At 36.9% G+C, this 14,688-nt stretch overlaps 1 pseudogene; it reads right to left on the bottom strand.

The window, feature by feature from the left end:
• Positions 1-9,601: 9,601 nt before the first annotated feature.
• The window catches only part of LOC121329004, a 40,021-nt pseudogene continuing 34,934 nt past the window's right edge, over positions 9,602-14,688 (bottom strand).

The raw sequence follows: 14,688 nt of genomic DNA, 5'->3' as shown, positions 1-14,688 counted from the left end.
TGCATGAGTTCACACAGCCAGTATGGAGGGAACTACGTTTCAACAGCACCCAGGGTGCACCTCTTCCTCTCAGGCTCAGGTCAAGTTTTGTCAAGTGGCTTGGGAGCAATGTGGGCATGAAGACCTGTGCTCAGTGGTTGTTTAAATACACTCTTAATGCAATCTGAGGGTACTTGAAAGTGCAGCATAAAAGCAGCACAATAGGCTCTGCATTCCTAATTGCATACCGATGTGGTTGGAAGGGTAATTCCCTTTGTAGCACTCTATAGCTTACACAGTTTGTCAAAATCTGACGAGGAATATGTGGTCTGTAAGTGGGGAAAGTACCGTGCTGAGACCATGTAACCAAAGATTATCCGGGCAAGGTATGTATGCAAGCAAGAAAAGTGAGCAATCAACATCTGATTGCTCAGAAACTCAAGAAAATGTTACTAGGATGAGTTTTTACACCGTTTTCTGTTGATGGTACAAAGAAGTAAGAAAATACTCACAATTCACAATGAATTAATGTTAGAGTAAGTGTTTATATGTGAGGAATATATCACAACCTGTTAACTTAAATATAATTCAAAATAATAACTTATATTAGTTCAAGTGTAATTAAATTTTAATTACCAACACTTATTACAAATAATTACCCAGATTGTTTTTGTACAAAGTGCAAAATGTTAAATAAAAGAGAGGTATAAACATACTAGTATTCTACACCCAGTAAAATATCAACTATTTTTGATGATGTTATAATAAACACTTTGAAAGGACAGACCTCTTTTGCTGGTATATTCAAGTCAGATACTTAAAAAAAAAAAAAAAAAATTGAAAACAGGCTCATGTCCAAATGACTTTCATGAATTTTATAATTCAGCCAAGTCTTGCTGTGCAAACACTTACCAGGGATTGATCTGAGATATATTAGATCTGTTTTAAATCCAGGAATGCTGGTGAAGGGATATTATAGCCTATGGAGATCAGCCAACATGACAGATAAATGGAAAGTGAATTCAAAGAATCCCTGTGCATGACCCTGTAGATAAATAATTATCAGAGCGGGGAGGGCATTTTTAAATTTGAAGAATGGTTTAGAAAAGCATAACACATTTTCACTCTGAAGATACAACATTACAGAAATGTTCTTTGATAGAAAGCATGTGCTCAATTATTTTTTAGAATTTGTAAAAAAAAAAAATTACATTAAAATAGTTTTTCTAGAAGCACATTGTAAGACATATGGTAAAACCATTGAAACATCTTAGCCCAGACAAATGTCCATCTCACCTGCGTATTTCTCAGTGAGGTAGGTAAGGAAAATAATGAATTCAGCACAAGAGCTCTGCAGCTTAAGGAGACAGATATCTGTATCCTGCAAGAATTCAAGGTCTGCCATGCCACGCGCTCTTAACAATGGCAGACATCCCAGAAGACAATGAGTGATTATCTACCCAAGCATCTGAAAAGCATCAATCAATACATACAATAACCCTGACACCGAGGGCAGGGAGTGAGCAAGCTGTATTGACTGAACAGTGTGCGAGGAGTTACCTAGAGTGTGTGGGAAATTTATTAGGAACCCCGAGAAATGGGGATCTACCCAATATACGTTCAACATGACTAATTTTTAAATCATAAAAGGTTAGTGTAAGGGTTTATTTTAATGCCAGTGAAGTACAGTACATCCAATAGATGTATGCTGACATTATCTTAGATTAAACAGAGCTTCTGTGTTTCCTTAAACTAAGTTTGCACACAATAAAAACAAATGAGTGATAATTCCTGGCATCAGAGACTAGCTGATGTTTGTAATTGAATATGCTGGGGTTAACTAATGATGTAATGAACAAGGAGTGAATCTGTAAAGAAAGACATTCAGATAATGTGTGACATATAACCAGAGGTACAACATCTTCTAATCCACAGTGCACGAGTAAAGCATACGGTACTGTAAGTTTCAGGCAACCTGACATGGTGAATACATTGGACAAGGTGGGGAGATTCTACTTGGAAAAGCACAGTAGCAAGCCAAAACATGGCTTAACGACCACAAACCCAAACAAGCCAGCAACATTGCGTTATAGTTTTATTAAGTGATGAACCAAAAATTTTATTGTAAACATGACCAAGAAACCCCCCAAAAAAACCTGCTGTATAGTTATGCTTCTACTAATGCATGTTAAAGTTTTTCTTGTGTGCAAGAACTTCCTAATTACAGTGCTCACCCCTTTTATAAGACAACCCTTTAAACTGCAGAACAGGTTATAAAACGGTACGGTCATGACTCCCATTTGCCCCATAATGCCATTACACTTCCATCTTAGGAACATATGTAAATAATTCTATACTGAGATCAACTGCTACAGTACGCTATAGTCTTACAATGGGGTGGGCAGACATATATGAATAAACAAAGCAATTTCAAAATGTATCAGCGTTTTCAATTATGCAGGTATTGTTTGTATTTGAGGGTTGCTTTAGCCAGATTTACATTATATGACCAAAAAATCAATAGACCTGAAAGGCTATTAATAATCCTTGGCTTCTAGTATGAAAAAAGAAAGCTCACTATGATTTCTCATGATCAGTCATCATGTGAGCTCCATTAAACAAACAAGGTGTAATGTGTAATGGGGTTTGAAAATCATGTGCCCACGTCACTATGTCATTAGACAGTTTCTCCCTAATGCTTCATGTAAACAGGCCAGGCCAGCTGCTTTAAACAAAAGATCTCCATTCTTTAGCATGTTCTCATAGGCCTGTGCTTAATCTACATAGTAATTGCGTCTTGTTGTTGAATGTTCTTCTACCTTTACTGTTTGCCATTTTCTTGCTTGCTTCACATTACATCGTGTTTACATATGTTTTTCAAAATGGACGGAGCGATACTTAATGATCAGGCAGACAAAGTCAAAAGCAGTTATGCTTAAAAATGGTTTGAGTCATATTTAGAAAAGTATTTTATTAAACTACATGTTGGTTAGAAGGCTGAAAAATATGAGAGTAAATAATAGTACTGTAATTACAGAAGGCAAAATAAATTGTATATATAGAATTTCTACAATGGAAACTTGCAGTAGGTATGTTTTATGTTTTAACATATATTGTAGATTTTGGTCCAAGATGTTGTAAATCTGTACATGCCTAATTATATGTCAAAAACAATTCTAAATACCCTCCATGTCTGGAATTAGTCAAGATTAAGGACTGAATGGACAAAAAAGCAAAGCATAATAAAAACTAAGAGGGATCTATGATTATGTTGTTCATACAAATAAGAACTAAGAACACTAATTTAGTCATCACTTCTTAAGTGGAATTAATTACACTTGTGTTATGTAATTGTGTTGTTGTAGCCTGTGCTAATGACACCATGAAAGAATAAACTGGTAACTTCATGCTTAATTTTCAGTCAGGCTATTTTTGAAATAGCTCTGCTCCTGGCAGCTTTAAGACACTGATGATATGCAGTAAATAACAAGGAGATGATGGGATTCTTAGATTATGCAGAGCAGCAAAGCATGAGATCAACCTCGTCAGTTATTCAGGGGACATTGTATGAATGATCTTAAATGTCAAAAACTGAAATGAATATGTTTCAGGGAAATGTAATTAATACCAAATTTGAAAATCTACAACACTGTACACATACTAATAGCATTCCAAAGAATAGGATCCATTATTTTGCATATTATGGTATTTATGAAAAAAATAAAATAAAATAAAATAAACTGTTTCAACATTGTGGACTTATATACCAAACAACTTGCCTTATAGTTCAGCTCCTTCACATCATATGTCTTCTTAATATTTTCTAATAGATCTGTATTAATCAAGGTGATTGTAAAACTGCCCAGGTCTACTAAATAGATGTTCTTGTTGCAATTGAGCCAGCATGTAACTGTTTAACAGATAAAAGGTGATACATCATCTAGAAAGGCCCAGGGACAGATTAACCATCACTTGCATTCTTAGAACAAAGCATGTATTTAGTACCTTTCTAACATAACCCAAATCCATACCCACAGGACACATTAGCATAACCCTTCTGTGTTTTACCATGACAATGAGAGAAGAGTTGCTTGCGATACACAGCAAAACCAATACGTATGCATATAATAAAGTAAAATGTCGGTTAGCTTTCTGCCCCTGATTCAGTACTTCAAGAAGATACACCACATACATCCTCTTTAGTGATGTGTATATATGAGATCTGCCTATTCTATACAGTCAACTAATCATTATGTCATCATCTGCCTCCTAAATGTGAACTCAACATGGGGTTTAGCTGTAGCGTAGGCATAGAATACAAAGAGCTGCTGTATTGTGCAAAGTAGGACTCCTGGGTTAGGCTTTCTGTTTGAAAACAGATGGTCAAGCCTATGGTTATACTGGCTTCTCAAAAAGGAAATCAAATTGAGCATTGCCTGAAAGGGGCAGCTTTAATGAAACGGTATCTTTTTAGGACCTGAATTGGATGGATTACCTTCCTACCTGAGCTTAGCTTGATCTAAATGGTTTTAAAGACTTTCATGAAATAAAACAAACATCTGAATCTTAGTACAGATAATTTCACTCTTCACAGGCGTGATTAAGTAAATGCCGCAGTGCGCCAGGTAGCTGACATAAGTTCTTAAGCTCAACCTGTACAATGATCTGTTTTTAGTAATCGGCTGCCAATGAAACCAGAAAATGTAGCATTGTTCGTAGCTGATTGACTCTGAATGACACAATATCATCCAAATAATGAGCAAGCTCCCCTACAGCTACAAATAGGAGACAGCACTCCTCCAAAACATGTCATAGAAGACACATTCCGTTCTTCTACCCCAGTTTTCAGTACCCGGAGGCCAACTGAGAATAAAAACAAAATGCTCTCCCGAAGCTTTTAAGAAGCGGATTGCTCTTTATGCAGTAAATGGTGATATATTAAAACGTGTTAAATGTTGTAGATAGCCCTGACTGTGGGCACTGTAAAGCTCTCTGGCAGTACTAATTAGCCATTTTCATTCAGCCACACACACAGCACGCAAAATATATAGGAGTGTCCAATATGGAACATATTGAAATGGTAAGCTTCCCTATTAAGAGCTATGACAGATTGTAGAGAATGACTATGGAGTGATTGAGGGCTTGTACTAATCACGCCAATTAATAAAAATTACTATGACAGCCATGGCATGATGCAATCTGAAGGATTTAAACTTGATTAGCTCTAAATGAGTAAAAAGGGCGTTTGCTGCAGCAGCATCGTTTAGCACTTTTACCAACTAGTTCCACTTGATGAAGAATAGAATAAAAGTGCAATTCGAATCGTAATGCTAAGGACTTTAATATTGTGGTAGTTATACAGAATGAGCTTTTGCATAATTTGACAAATATCATATTACCCTGATCTGCAATATTTGTTAATTGTTGTAAAACTCGATACTCTGTAAAATCTGACAGTAGTGTTTTGAGTATAGTTCTTCCAAATATACAATAAATTGAAATGATATTTAATAATAGTAGTTATAGAAAAAGCAGCCAAAAACTGAAAACAACATTAAAAATATAAAAACTGAAACAGATTTGTCCGAGGTATGGTTGTGATTGTGCTCTAAGAAAATAATTAATTGTCGCCATTTGTCAACAAGCGATTATTGTTGATAATTATTCACACAAGGGAATAGTGAGAGAAAAGCTCAATGAAAATGAAGCCCCAACAAAAAATGACATTCCAAACTGGGTTTCAGTGCTCCAAAATCAGTAACATTTGAGCATGGCATTTCCTTAACTGTAAATACTGCTAAATAAAATGGGAAACACATTAACAGCATTTGCTGTAAACCTCTGTTACTTTTTTATAAATCAGCTGTCTCGCCAGTATGAACATTTTAAGAAATATGAACAAATATGAACATTAAGAAGAAAAATGGAAGTATATTAAGGTTCTGTTTTAAAAACAAAAACACCCCAAGGTAACTAATGAAAGCAAGATCTAATATTAAATTAAAATTTAAGCTCATTATTTTTTTACAGGAACTTTACCTATCATAAGTCAGGGTAGTATTGTATGATTTGAATGCATAAATCCCTTATATTATGTGGGAGGAAAACAATGTCATAGACTGCCTGTTTTTTTTTCTACTATAAGGAATAAAACACTTGCAGGAGAAATAACTTTGTAAAAGAAAAGCAAAATATTTTCTCTTTCCAACCAAATATAAAACTAGGGATATTTTAATATTAAAACCTCTAGTTTTATTGTTTTTTCTATGTTGGCTATCCAGCATTATGGATACTATTTTGCAACAATTGCATCAGTTTGGTGTGTATTCCCAATACTGATTAATTCCTTCTCTGGGGGCCATCAATCTTTTCTCGGATCATTTAACCTCCAAGGAATAAGACTGAAACTGCAAGATTTACCTAGACCTGGGCAAAAATAGTATGTCTTATTGCAATCACAGATTTTTGTCTTGCAAAATATATTGCCAAAATTTAGCTCAGCATTTCCCAACTGTGTATCACCCGACTGTATAATCTTAATATTTAATGTCTATTGTTGTTCATTAAGTTTGGGAACCTTTTAGAATACTGCTTTATTAAAGCTAAAACAATCATGCTTATCAATAGATATAGCAGTACTCAAAAAACAGAATCTATCATTTGTATGGTGGGAACAAAGAAGAGTGCTGTAAAGCTGAATGCATTCTGCTTTTATCATATTCTTTCTAGACTGGACATGAGATTGCTGGTCTTTGATGGATGTTCCTGGTGTGAAAGTTTAAATAGACATTTTCTGCATGCTCAGAATGACGGTGCATACCAACCTTATCACAGCTCCAACACTGCTATTCAGAGGTAATACTGAAAATGCAGCTGCAGGGAAAGCAATCTTGCATAGGGCGGACCTCCATCACAGTGCAAGCAATTTATGTGCCGTTACAATATGGCAAGAATAATCACTACAGACACAGCTTTCACCGTGCTGGTGCTCAAAGGAGATGGCCTCAAAACAGTTTTCAATGACTGAAACTGAAGTCCACTGCAATATAAAACAACACCAGTTAAAATAATACATTAAAATATTAACCCCGGATCTGATTTTGGATCTATAAGCCCTGTTTTGAAGGAGGTGAAAGCAAAATAAAATAACATTAAATGGGACCTACTCAAGCACAATACCTTAACTGTTCGTTCTTGCAATGCCATTTGCTAGTTTTAACTTTTAAAACTGTCAAAATAAGATTTTGGGGAATAGTTTATGCAAGTTAATGCTTTTGTAGAAATCAAAAAGGCAGCAAGTTGGTTTTACATTCAACATGTTCCCACACCTTCTTTAAGAGTCCTATGCTTTCATGGAGTGTTACTCTGTGCCATTACTGGCTGTAGATTAATGCTGAGCTTTAGATAAAGCCTAACGAGACGAAGTAACTCAATCTCCAAATGGCCAATTCTATTGCATGTAGAAAAAGACCCATGCAGCAATTCAAACTCAATAGCAAAATAATACAGAAACAGGGGTTAAAGAGGCATTACAACTAACTATTGCTTGCAGTTTAATAATTATGCTTAAAGTGCTCCATTGCAACTTTAAATCAGTTCATCATCATTTATATTTATACGCCATTGCATTGACCATTGTGTACAGGCATGTCTCAATAAAGAAACCTGGATTACAGCCATTTTTTCCTATATACATAAAAAGAAACATGCTAAAGACAGGAGCCTTTACTAATATTCTGAGTTACCATGCAATTGTGATGGTAATAGATAAAAGCAGGAAGCTGTTGTTTTAAACTTAAACATTTCCTATTTGATAATAGATTTTATTATAGATTGGCTCATGGGTAAAACCCCTCCCTTTTTAGGATACATGTTGATACCCGGAGGTGGATTATTGCTTGCTAACTCATCATTTTCAGACTGCTGTCCCCACTCTACAGTTCTAACTCTAAGTTTTATTTTTTTGATACGACTGCTTACCACACGCCATGAATAATTTACCTTGTTTCTGCAGATCCCACAATCCGTCAGCACACATCCAAACTGAAATGATTGCTTCTGCTTCTGCCTGTGGGATGGCTGCTGAGCTCTGTAGCAGGTTGGTAGCATGATGGGAAATATGGAAATGCAGGGACCACTTTGGGATGAAAAACTGTGTGTGAAGCACATCTCACTTTATCACTATGATATAACTGATCATTGCAATTCCCATACACTCCAAGCAGATGTAACCTCTATCAAGACAGCCATTCTCCAAGACAAAAATTTAAAACTATATTATGCTACAGGGCAGAATGGGGATCATTAGTCTCCAGACAAAAAAAGGTTACGTTCACCATTGAGGGAATAGAAAATGCTTCTTGGGTGGTTTCTATGCATTGTTCCTCCCTTGAGCAGACTATGTCACAAATCAGCCAAAGCTGAGACTCCTTTAAATAAAGTACTACATAAATCCAAGGGATAGAAAAGTTCAGTACATTAGCTGTACAAAGACAAAAGTGATTGCTGAGGTATATGAAGCACATTTTTGATCTATGCATCTCATCATTTTGTTGGGAGGAAGGTTTCTTTGTAGGACACTATAACCTACTGCACAGTATTGTTTGAACACAAAGTGTTCTAGTGTGCTAGTACCCATTTCAAAACAGTTTTTACTTTCACTGATTATCTAACAGCAGGAATGAACAAATTATAGACAGTAATGAGCCCCCCCCCCCCCATTTTTGGTATTCATTAAAGGATAGAACAGCGATGTAAACCATTTCATCAAAAACAGCCTCTCACCATGGAGCTTGGCATATTCCTCTTGAAGGTCAGCCACACAGTAACTAAATGTATGAGCAATCATACTTATCACAACTGGGTGGAAGGAATGCTGTGCAGCATGCTTCAGCCTAAACTGTGTTATGCATGAATAATGAGGGTGCAGATACAATGAACAGACACGCTTGGAATTCAGAACTTGAAACTGAGGCTGCAGCTTGCATTAAATCAGATTATTAGATAAGCATACGCATGTATGCTGGAGCTTCTCAAATTCAAATAGAAACTTGTATGGATGAACTTGAAGCTGAATGCTGAAGCATTTTGATGGCTACTTTATTTGAAATGATCTTGCAAAACTGAGATGATTGTGATAATAAAAGAACCAGGAGAAAGTTATAAAAAGATTTTTGATTCCACATAATAGATATAAACGATAACTCAGGATCAATTTAATACATTTATTTATAAATATCTATTTACTTTCAGATATATAAATATATGTTACAAGAAATCCAAATACCGGATGCACTAGTTCATTAGTGGAAATTCAATTTTGTAAAGGTTTGAAAGAAAGAGCAAAGTGAAAAATATTTGCGTCAGGAAATTAAAAACTTACTCGCTACTTTATTTTTAACTTCAACAGAAGTGGCAAAATCTTTGAGATTATTGTTTTTATTGTTGAGATTATATAAAATTATATAACATGGAACTATTAAAAAAAATAAAAATAAAAAAATATATATATATATATCTAAATATATATTTTTTTCATACCATGCAAATATATATATATATATATATTTTTTTTTCTGAATACTATCTATTAACGTACAAATTTATTTTCCAGTGCCTGGTTCATTCTGTTCTAGTTCCCTGATCCTATCTTGTTACTGGTTTAGAGACCTTCTCTTACCTTTGAGACAAATGGCTCCTACAGAGCTCAAAACAGCAAAGTCATTTATCTGTCTGACATGTGCTTCCTTGTTTGTTTTCTCCAGCCTTGAGACACCAATGAAAGCTCTGACGGTATTGAGCTGTGTCAACTGTGCTTCTCCTTTCACAGCCCATGAATAAATCACTCCCACATGCCACTTGCACCGTTTAACACAACATTTCCAACAATGTAATCAATGGTCATCTTTGTGAGATTGTAACAGCTCTTTTGACTGCATCAGGTGGAAATCTCAGAAGTTCAGGGTACAAGAGGTTACTGGATGAGGATCCACAAGGCCAATAGGCAGCCTTACTAGGTGCCTACAAGGACAGTCAATTGACTAGACATAATGGGGGTTATGCATAAAAATAGGCAGCATGTCCAGATTGTCTCGTCAATACACTGATAATTTATTTTTTTATTTTTTTAAATCCGATTCATAAAACCACCAATTCATATAGTGACCATCCTGTTTTACAATCCTGTTTTTGTTGATGGAAGATTACTGACAGGTTTCCACAATCAAACTGTCTGATTCCTGTAATTGCATCACAGCTGACTAGAAAGTATACGTTGTGGCAGTGGAAATCAAACCAGTCTGAGAGGATGGCAAAGAAACTTAATAGTCTTAGAGAAGAGGTTGTGGCAAACACAGAGAAATTACCTGGAGAAAAAAATAAAACAAAGAACACAAATTTGAGGTCACAGAACACACAATGTTGACTGGATTGTCAAAAGAGATGGCAGAACAAAGAAAAGCAGCACATCTCCACAGAGAAGCTGTTGGCACCAGTAGTGGCAATTCCGCTGGTGTTATGTGTGTATATAGCTATTACCCATAATATATATAATACACTTCCGCCTAAAACAATTACTGGATTAGGTCATGACACCTCTGCCAAATCCATGCAACATCATGGCACATGCAAGTGCTTTGGTCATTTTTACAAGAACATGCGCTGCAGAATTACACAAGGTTTGTCTCTTAAATTCCCTCTCCAGTTCCTGACAAAGATTTAAAATGGTTTGTCTAATAAGCCAGAAACCTTCTGCTCATCTCATCTTCAGACTCTAAAATTGTCATCAGAGTTCAAAAGATATGAGGCAGGTGAACATCTTCTAATAAACCCCACTTCTTCCGGTCCTGGTACGTTTTATGCATAACCCCCGACATCAGGTAATGGTACTGGAACAATGTGGACCCACAATTACTAAAATGGAGCAATTCGTGAAGTGTACTAACAGAGATGTGTAAGATTCCAAAAGGATTTAATGAATCATGTTCTGCTGGACTTTCCTTGCTGTCAGTGTGTTGGTGAGAATCTACACGCCCTCAGGAATGCCTGTAACCTTGCAGTGATATTTTGCAGCAACATCCAAACACCAGCTAAATGAATACAGTACTCTAAATCTAAAATTAACATCTTGCACTGAACAGGGTGGGGGAAGAATTTGTATTTTATGTAGTAACTGAAATCTGGTTCCTTAAGGACACAGAAAGGTGTTAGCCTGATACCTTTGATGTCGCTATTAATTTTAAGCACTGAACGACTTGTCCCTAAGGAACACTCGCTGCAGAAATAAATGTGGTAATTTAACCCTAACGGCACCAGACAGCAGTGCAGACAGGAAAGGGATTTGTTTGTATTTACATTAAACACATGATCTGTGATCATAAACTCCTGATGGCAAATAAAGATGAAAAGACAAAAGGGACACATTTCTAACAGTAAATCCATCTGGTTGTCAAATCATTGCCTGGATTACGTTACAGAAGTCTGGGCATTATAATACGTTTTGCGGCTCACAGAAATAGGCATTTCCTTTTAAAGTGGCTGGGTTAAAATCTCATTACAAAAAGTTATTCCTTGAAAAAAATTAACATAATACATTATCTTTTTTTTCTCTCTCATGGAGTATATATTTAAAAAAAAATGACAATTGAATGCTCTCATGCTTCAGTGGGTTCTAAAATGCTGGTTCCCAAAGGACTGACACTGCCAATAAGTATGGGTGGAAGTTAATATAATTATGCATCAAGTTAATCCTGCTAATTAGTTGGTCATGCTTTGCAAGTAAGCAGTAGAAAGGGGTTAAGACTTCCTGGCACCACTCTTGAAGTCTCTTATCTCTCTCCGATTTCATGTCACGCTCTAAGAATCTTCTACATCCTCATGGCAGTTTGCTATAATTAGCAAGGGGTTTCTCTTAGGACACACCTCTAAGAAATGCCCCTGTTGAGCCACTGCTGCTGCTGGTCCCGGCACTGTGTGCTCTGTGCTTTCTACAGGAGGCTTTACTTGCTCATCCTGCAGCATGTTACAGCTTTCAGAAGCAGCCCCTTCAGACCACTCTGAGATCTTCACTACTGAGTGCACTTGCTCGCTGAGTTCCTCTATCAGTTTTCTGGTTATCGACAAAGAGGCACTTTTAACCTTTTTAACAGCGGAATCTGAAATAGCTGCATTTTCATCAGCTGGCAGTTCTGTTGCACAGTCTAATTGCTAAGCTCTACGATTTTCCACAGGGATGATCGTTGCTCCTGGGGGACCAGCCTTTTGCTCCAGAATACTTGGTTGTTTGATTTGTACGTCTTTAGCTCTGCCTGGAGAATCTCCCTCCTCTGAATCGGACTCGTCTGTCCTGCTTGAAGAACAGCTGCTTGAGTCCCCAGTCTCCTCCTCGCTTTCCAAGGCTGGAGAGCTCTGCCTTTGCCTGGAGACTTGACAAGTTTCTGATAGTCTGTTTTCTTCTTCTTGCACTAACAGAGCTGCTGCTTCCAGCTCCTCCAATTCAAAACCCAGGTCTGCCTTTCGGAGCTTTGTTTTCAGTAGGACCTCAGCGAGAGCAACCACCTTTTTGGATCTGTGTATAAAAAAATAACATTAAGACTTCCAAAGCATTGAAAGGTAGAAGATACTTTTGTTTCTTTGGCTGTTTAAACTCATCCTAACCCATATCATCATTAAGATAGTGATTGTACAGTGAGATGATAATGAACTCAGTCAGATTAGGGACTACTACACACACACAGAGACAGCAAGCATCATCAGATTACACAGACTTAACCCCTGAAGTATGGTATGAATGAGTCTGGCTTTCACATTTTTAGTCACACCATAAAACCAGATGGTGGACAACGTATCTTCTTATTTAAACTTAAAGGCATCTGATATTAGGTTTCAGTGGTTACCATTGCAAAGATGTCTTTTTTTGGAAAGCAGAACAATTTGGAAATGGTAAAGAGAGCATTTCCATTTGAGTTCTATATAACTGAATATTGGTCAAGTCTTGGCAGTCAGATGGATAAAATGTGGGTTACCCCTGCACTTATGGGTCATTTTCCTCTGGAAGATGTGACAATTATCTACCGTAAAACTTCAATTAAATGCTTCCGGCGTTTATTTACAATATTTGCCAGCAGACCCTGCGCTTATTGGTGACAGGCGATTATGAGAGACCCGGCAATTATTAGACGTTTTACGGTATTCAAGGAATACATGATCTTCAGAATGCAATCTTTCTCAATACTTTCTCAATACTTGTTGAAGGACAGTGGCACAAAGTCCTCTCCCCACCCCCCATTACACACTGAAAGGAAAAATGTAAACGACCTTCCTTGCAGAGTCCACATTCTATGTCTTTAAACAGCCAATTTAGAAGCATTGTTCTGAAGTGGCCCCTAGCGCCTTTTTTCTATTCACTTGTCTGCTGCTCCACAGATCCCTGACAGTCATCAAGGTCACAGCTGAAGACACTCTTTCTGTTGCCTGCTGCATGATTGCTTCAATCTACTAAAGCTATCAATTGCTGGGAGTGAAGACTGGACTTGTTCACAATAGCAGGTTATACTATTATACTATAATGAGACAAGCATACCCGGCCATGCTGTTCCTGCTGCCATCTCGAATTCAGCTATTCAAAAGAGATTTTAATTCTGCAGGAGCTTTTTTATTTTATTTATTTATTTATTTATTTATTTATTCATTTATTTAAAATGATTTTCACCTAATCTGTTTGAAAATCCCTCATTTTATTTAAAGTTGTCTCTTACATTTGCAGTGTGCAGAGCGTTTGAGAGACGGGGGCAACAAAGCACAACATTACAATTTTTTTTTCTGTTTAGAATTTGAAAAAGACACATGATTTTGCAGCTTGTATTTTGCAGCGAGCTGCTCTCCAGAGCTCCAGCATACGTCTCCAACCATTCTCTTCCTCTGGGCCCTAATTATTCTCTGCGTCTTGGAAGAAGACCAACCAACAGCCGTGCCTCCTGAACTCAAGCCCTGCAGTCAGTGCCCCAGATGCACCAAGCTTTATATTGTGTGCATGAAAGCAGATACTCTTACTGGGAATCACTCCCAGAAGAGGTTGTGAAGTAAACATGAAAAATGCAAATTTAGAATTATGATTAAATTGCATGGATAGTCTAAGCCAATATGTTTCCCTGTACAGCCATCATCTCAGTAATACAGGCCTTACTTTCAAGTAGCCTGACGTGAGTCAGTAGAAAACGCATTTAAAAAATGTGCTTGTATGGACACCCCTACAGCGGCAATGACCTGCCTGAATGTGGCGCAATAGCTGATTATCTGACTCTCCTGGTGTGCCAGGCAAACTTTATTAAATAATAACCCATTCTAACAATCTTCCCTGACTGCCTTCCCTGTCTTTAATGATCCTTCTTTACACTACAATCACTTCCTGTGTGTGAAGTGGGGATTGTGCAGCTAAAAATATGTTAAGGTGAAAAGGGGAGCTATTGTTTTCACTTCCTACAAAGATGTAACACCATTGATCCCAAAGTAACCCCCCCCCCCCTCAACCTCAGTATAAAAATCTGAATAAGCATACCTTAAAACATCCAATATTCACGTAGCAACTGTACAATCAATTGTGAACCTGCTTAAGATGTCCACTTCCACTTGCAGATAAATCATTAAATCGTCATCTCTACAAAGCTAAAGCAAAATTTCTAACTTACTATGCAGCTAAACATAGTGTAACAG

Source organism: Polyodon spathula, chromosome 16 (assembly GCF_017654505.1).
Source record: "Polyodon spathula isolate WHYD16114869_AA chromosome 16, ASM1765450v1, whole genome shotgun sequence".
Lineage (NCBI taxonomy): Eukaryota > Metazoa > Chordata > Actinopteri > Acipenseriformes > Polyodontidae > Polyodon > Polyodon spathula.
This window is presented reverse-complemented; position numbering and strand designations above follow the sequence as displayed.